The sequence below is a fragment of the Bidens hawaiensis genome, unplaced genomic scaffold, assembly GCF_021521415.1.
Source record: "Bidens hawaiensis isolate Kalapana, Puna unplaced genomic scaffold, B.hawaiensis_p1.1 tig00003540_1, whole genome shotgun sequence".
Classification (NCBI taxonomy): domain Eukaryota; kingdom Viridiplantae; phylum Streptophyta; class Magnoliopsida; order Asterales; family Asteraceae; genus Bidens; species Bidens hawaiensis.
In genome coordinates, this window is record NW_027491200.1 from 2,811,294 (window position 1) to 2,818,487 (window position 7,194).

The window sequence follows — 7,194 nt, forward strand, 5'->3', positions numbered from 1 at the left end:
GCGTAGGTAATTAAGCTAAATTAGAATCGTCAACGGGTTGAATCTCTGTTGTTGACATTTTTATTTTTCTTTGTCCTTTTGGTCATTTAGGTTCGAGTGTTTGGGCAAATGGTTTTTAAGGGTTCGTCTATCGAGGGAGAAAGCCAATTCATTGGAGTCCTTTGTCTCGCACCGCTCTTGGATAGGCTGAGTTAGAGGTAAACTAATCAACAGCCCTTTTGCAATTGAAGTATTAGGGTTTATGGTGCTTAATGGTCTATTTTGTTCATGTTTTTCTAAGAATTGACCGGTTAGAATGATAGAATGAAGGTGTGATATGCTGGGTCAAACAAATATCCTTAGTTTATGTTATATTTTCTTAACATAACAACTAAACAATCATATATAACTCTTAATGACAACTTAATGTTTGATCCCGTACTTGAACAATAACCAACAGTCAATAACGATTAACACAGATCTCAGATCTGTCAGTTATAATATTATAGATCTATCTCATAATCAACCTTGATTCGGTGTTCTACGTATGTGTATATATTATCAATAAATTTAACATGAAGCTTGTGGGAGAGTAAATACCTTAAACTTTTCTTAATAATATTATTTCTCTCAAAACTTCGACACTTTACAAGTGAACATTTGTTCACTATATATAGAAGACGTCTGGTTCGCTAACATCCCCTAGCGAACCAGCATCCCCTTCGTTAAATAAGTTATCTTAACGAACCACCCCCTGATTCGTTAACATCCCCTAACGAATCAGAAGGGAATACATTATAATGTCCTAGTTCGCTAACATTCCTAGCGAACTAGACTTAAACATAACGAATTAGTCTAAAATAAACATTAAATATTATATTTAAATATCAAATAAACATTAATGATAAATACAAAGACTCTAGACGCAAAACCGTGCACTAACACTTAATTCCTCTCAGTTTGAAGTTGAAAGTTCGGTTTTGAAAGATGAAGCTCCAGATTTGGCCAAAGATGTCAACAGGAGCCAAGGAAAATTTCGGGGTTCTTTCTCAATAAATGGTTACTATTTTCATATTCTGTCTTCTAATGAAATGGCTTTATTCTATTATTATTTATTATATACACAATGATTTTGTAACTCGTTGTTATAATTTGACATGCTGAGATAAAATACACCCAAATCATCCCATATACGTGGGTCAAAATTCCCATCTAAATTAGTTTATAAATATATATATTTTAGAACTTGTTGTTAATCAACATAATTTTTCTCATTTCATGATGTGCAGACTCACATAAAAATATGCTAGCCTTAAAGGTGATTAATCACTTGATAGCCCATTGTTGCAAACTTAAAAAGGTGCTCTGCACTGAAGACTTTTTTCATCAGTAGCCAACCGACACGAGTGAACCAAGGTACAAACGGACCAACCTTGTATTTGTTTGGTCAACCCAAAGTATTATGGAGCATCGAGTATTGAATTAAGCATTTATTTGCAGTTGATAGTTGAGCCATAACAGTTGTAAGCATTTTTGTGTTTGTTGATCAAATAAATGAACGTAAACGAATGCACATAAACAAAGGGATATAAAAGAACTTAAATAAACAAATGTTCACGTTCGTAAATGAATGAATGGGATTCGAAACCGAAAGCATAAAAACCCAACGAAACCAAAATACAAAAAAACTGAAACTAAAACCTAAACGAAACCAAAAATTGAAACCGAAACCGAAAACACAAAAACCCAACGAAACCAAAACCCCAAAAAACTGAAACTAAAACCTAAACGAAACCAAAATCCAAAAAACTGAAACTAAACGAAACCAAAAATTGAAATCAAAACTCAAAAAAACTGAAACTAAAACCTAAACGAAACCAAAAATCGAAATCAAAACCCAAAAAAACAACCAAAACGAAACAAAAAATCGAAACCGAAACCAAAAACCAAAAAATTGAACTAAACTAAACGAAACGAAACCAAAAATCGAAATCAGAACCCAAAAAATTAAAATCTAAAACCGAACAAACTAAAACCGAACCGAAACCAAAAACCAAAAACTGAAACTAAACTAAACGAAACGAAACCAAAAATCGAAATCTGAACCCAAAAAAATGAAAATAAACCTAAACGAAACCAAAAATTGAAACCAAAATTCAAAAAACCGAAACTAAACCTAAACGAAACCAAAAATCGAAACCGAAACCAAAAACAAAAACGAAAACGAAAACCGAAACCTAAAAACTGAAACTAAACCAAAACGAAATCGAAAACTGAATAAACTAAAATCGCACAAAAACAAAAACAAAACTAAAAAAACCAAAATCGAACCAAAACCAAAAACGAATAACCGAAACTGGAGTACTAAGCTGAAACAAAACTAAAAAAACTGTATCATAACAAAAAACCGAACAAACTAAAACCGAAACGAAACCAAAAATACCGAAAGCAATCTAAACGAAACCAACAACTAAAAAAATCAAAAAATTGACCCGCACCATTCTTTTTTTGTAACAGTATAACAGGCTGCTCTATTACTATTACAATTATACAACTGAATGTGATCTAAAAATAATGTGACATATTCTTATAATGAACCCATTAACAAATTGTGTTTGTAGTAAAATAAATGTGCTTGTCCAGTGTTGTAGCAAAAGTAGGGTTTTGAATTTTGATTTTTTCCTTGATACTTTGGTTTATTACTCAAGAATAACCCGAACCCGATTCTTATATGAAATTTATAACCGCTGACCAACCACGTAGGTAATTGACTATTTCTGGCGAGACGTCGATAATTATAATCAGGGTCAATATTGAGCTTGAACTCGACTCAACTCAGTTTTTAGTAAATAATTAAAATTAGGTGGCTTGAACTTTAGAAAGGTTTATTGGGCTCATTGGCTTGCCCGAAATTAAAAATAGCAATCCAGCTCAGCCGGCTTATGTGTGACAAAATGAATGGGTGTGCAGTCTGGGTGCACAACTTGCTTTAGTGCGGGTCGGGTACGGTTTGGTTGATCTGCACATTTTTGGTCATTTTTAAATAACAACAACCTTTCTTGTTACAGGTGTGCCAATCTTTTCGCGGGCCGGCATGTTCATCCTGACACAAACCCAACATGAACCTGAAAAATGTGATAGGAATATGTGCTCGAACACGACACGAACTCGTGGGTTGGCATGAAGAAGATGTTTTTAACCTAAATAAATTTTATTTTCTTGCATATTGATACTTTAAACTGAACAAATGTATATAAAAAAATTCATTATTTTAATAAAGTTGTATGTCAACTTTCTTGACGGTTTGGTTTTATGTTATTTGAAATGGGTAGTTATAGATATATAGTTTCATCTTTAATTAGTTTCTTATTTCCTTCTCCTAACTTTGGTTATTACAAAGACGTATTTTTTAACACACAGAATAAGTAAACAAGAAATAAAAATCATTTTTTTTATCATTATTGATTCACGTTGCATTTTTTTATCCAAGGATTGAAAGTTTCCCAAATAATCTCCGATCTAAGGGCGCAATTTGCATTATTTATCCAACCTTTTTTAATCAGTATTACATATTGATGTTGTTAACTTAAAAAAAACATACTTGTGATTAGCTTATTTTTTATGATAGTGTTATACAAATTTCTATTTATCTTTGTGTGATAAATTATATTTGACTATAATTTTTACATCACCAATGTTGGTACTATAACGAATCGGACCCCTACCGATTGAATCTGCGTTGTGTCCCCGCCGCAGCGCGTGGGATCTTTGCTAGTTTTTTTTAATATGTATTACAAAACTCGGATCCCAACTACTTTTTAAAACTAGAAAATAACATTTATGTTTTCATATTTCATATTGTTAACTTTTTAAAATAGTTTATAAGATTTCATTATTCAAACAATAAAGATTTTGATTTACAACAAAATAGTTAAAAACTTTATTCTCTAAACATGACACTTACTTTGATGTCTTCAAACACCTTAGAATAAGTTTTATCCATGTTATAAAAATGGTTGACATATAGTTGATGAGACCTATTCATGCTTTCAAAAACTTTTTCTAAAATCACACATCTGGACGAATTCCAAGAAAGACATAAGTTCATGGGATTGGATACATACCTAAAATAGTTAGATTTGGTAACATATAACAAAATTCAAAACAATTGATAAGATATCATTATTCAAACAATAAAGATTTGATTTACATGTTATAAAAGGCTTTACACATAGTTGGTTTAGACTTATGCATGTTTTCATACACTTTTACTAAAAACACATACATTACTTAATGGGATTTGATACATAGCTAAAATAGTTAGATATGGTAACACATAACAAAAGTCAAACAATTTAGAAGAATTTATTCCGGTATAATTTTTTTAATATGTATTATAAAACTCGGATTCCAACTACTTTTTAAAACTAGAAAATAACATTTATGTTTTCATATTTCATATTGTTAACTTTTTAAAATAGTTTATAAGATTTCATTATTCAAACAATAAAGATTTGGTTTACAACAAAATAGTTAAAAACTTTATTCTCTAAACATGACACTTACTTTGATGTCTTCAAATACTTTAGAATAGGTTTATTATCCATGTTATAAAAAATGTTGACATATACTTGATGAGACTTACTCATTCTTTCAAAAACTTTTTCTATAATCATACCATAAAATAGCTTTATTATCCATGTTATAAAAGCCTTTACAAATAATTGATTTAGACGTATGCATGTAATACAACTTTTTTTTACCAAAAACACACATCAACACAATTAACTACTTTGATTTAACTTTATGATTTTTTGATACATACCTAAAATACTTGTTTTCCTTTACTCTTTTACACTATAAATACCAACCTTCTTCCATCATTTATCACACCATCTCTTCATTGATTGCTTTGCTTTAAATCACTTCTCAAACGAACCAAAGGCATTTCACTCATGACAGCCAAGTACTTTTCTATACTCATGTTTTTTTTCTTTTTCAAGTTTCATGTCATCAACATTAACATATTTAATGCAATGTTTAAGTATTATACTCAAACCTTTTTTTTCAGCTTTGTTAATATTTATTAACTAATTTAGCTCTTAGATATCATCTATAGTTAATGCTTTGTTATGCTAAACTTTAACAACAAAATTTATTTTCTTTATATATTACCAACTTTTATTATATTTTTGAAGACACTTTTATGTTTTACTCATAAATGTACATTTACTATTTTATTTACTTGCTTTAATATATTTTATAAACATTTATTTATAACACAGCTTGCCTGAACTCGGTAATATAACCTACTTGAAGAACTTAGACTTGTCTCGCCGTGATTATACGGTCAAGGTTAGGGTAATCCGGTTATGGAAACAACCAATGTATAACAATCCTCAGCAATGGTACTCTATTGAAATGATCCTGGTTGATGAAGAGGTATGTGTATTTAGTTATTATATAATTAGAAAGTTATTTTCAAAAATTAAACATAATAGTTTGACATGTATTCTTTATAGGGTACAACAGTCCAAGCTAATGTTCTTCGACGATGGTTTGCTCGGTTTGAGCATGTTCTTAACGAATCAGGTTATATTTTCACAACAAAAGCATTCTCATTTTTTTCTCTTTTCATCTATTATATACGTTCATATATGGCTGCAACAATACTATTTATCATATTAATGTTAATGTTATTATTAAAATTTGTTGTTTGACATCTTTAAGTAACTTTTATATTAACTATGAATGTAATACTCAAAAGTACAACTCAACTGGTTTCTTTAAAGATAGTCTTAAACTTTTCAAATGTTACTAAACTTTATCACTACAACATATTTTTATTTTTCAACAAATTTGTGGTCAAAGTGTTTTAAAATACACTATTTTTTCAATATTATTTACCCAACATACTTTACACTTTACATTAATATTCTATTTATATTTTTTTGTAGATTGTTACTTCATTGTGAGACCAACAAATGGGTTGAACGAATCCAAGTACAAATATGTTCAAAAACAAACCAAGATAGGACTCAATTATGACACCCACATCTACCCTTGTAATGATTATTCTGGTCCACTCTACGGGTTTTCATTTACCAACTTTAAGGGTATTGTTGATCTAACTTTTCCTGAAAATCAATCGTTAGGTAATTTCTTTTATTTTGTAACTTAAAATAGGTTTATGTTTTTATATGATGCTCATATATTAAACTCTTTTTGTAGATGTCATTGGTTTCGTTGCTGATGTTGGTGAGCCTAAGAAGTTAAAAACACAAAAGGGGAAAGAGACTAAGAAGCTGAATGTCATTGTTCAAGATCTTGAGTTAGTCTATTTCATAAAACTATTTAACTTCTTGGAAATTTAAAAGATAACTTTAAACAACTTTTTTTTCTCATTCTTTTTCAGGATGCAAAAAATTTATCTCTCATTATGGGATTCATATGCTGATATGATCCTAGAACACTGGGAAAACAGGGAACAAGATCGTATTATTGTTATCATCTTACAATTTGCTACTGCTAAATACTTTGGAAAATCTTCTTATGTCAACAGTTCCTACAATGATTCGAAATTTTTCATCAACTCGGAAATTGATGAGATCACTGCATTTCGAAATAGATAGTATAATTTGAATGATACTTTAACAATTTTTTTTAATTTTCAATTGCACTATTTTGACCATTCATTTACTTTCTTTTAACAGCCTTCTTCTGAACTCTGTTGGGTCTTCAAGTTCAACTCAATCATCTAACATATCGGGGATGTATCTGTCTATGTATGATGACTATGTAGTAAGATCAGAGTTCAACAACATAGCCGAAGTTAATCTACAACAGGTAAACTATAATACTATTTTCTTTTAATTGCTATTTTCATTAAATGGTTGCTGAATCTATTATTTTATTTTAGGTTAAGTCTGTTGTCATTGTTGGCATGGTTCAATTAATACCGCAAGATGTTCCTTGGTTCTAAGTGGCATGTAGAAGTTGTAACAGGAAAGTAAGAAAAAAAACTCCCCAAAATAATCAAGCAGTTGGTGTGTTGGTTGATCAAGAGGACATTTATGAGTGCAAAACTGAGACTTGCAATAACAATGTTGTTCACTATCTACAAAGGTAACTATCTATAGTTTATGTTAATTAAATAATTTTAGTTAAAATTTATATTTATGCTAAATTATTCCTCTAAATTTTATTATATAGGCT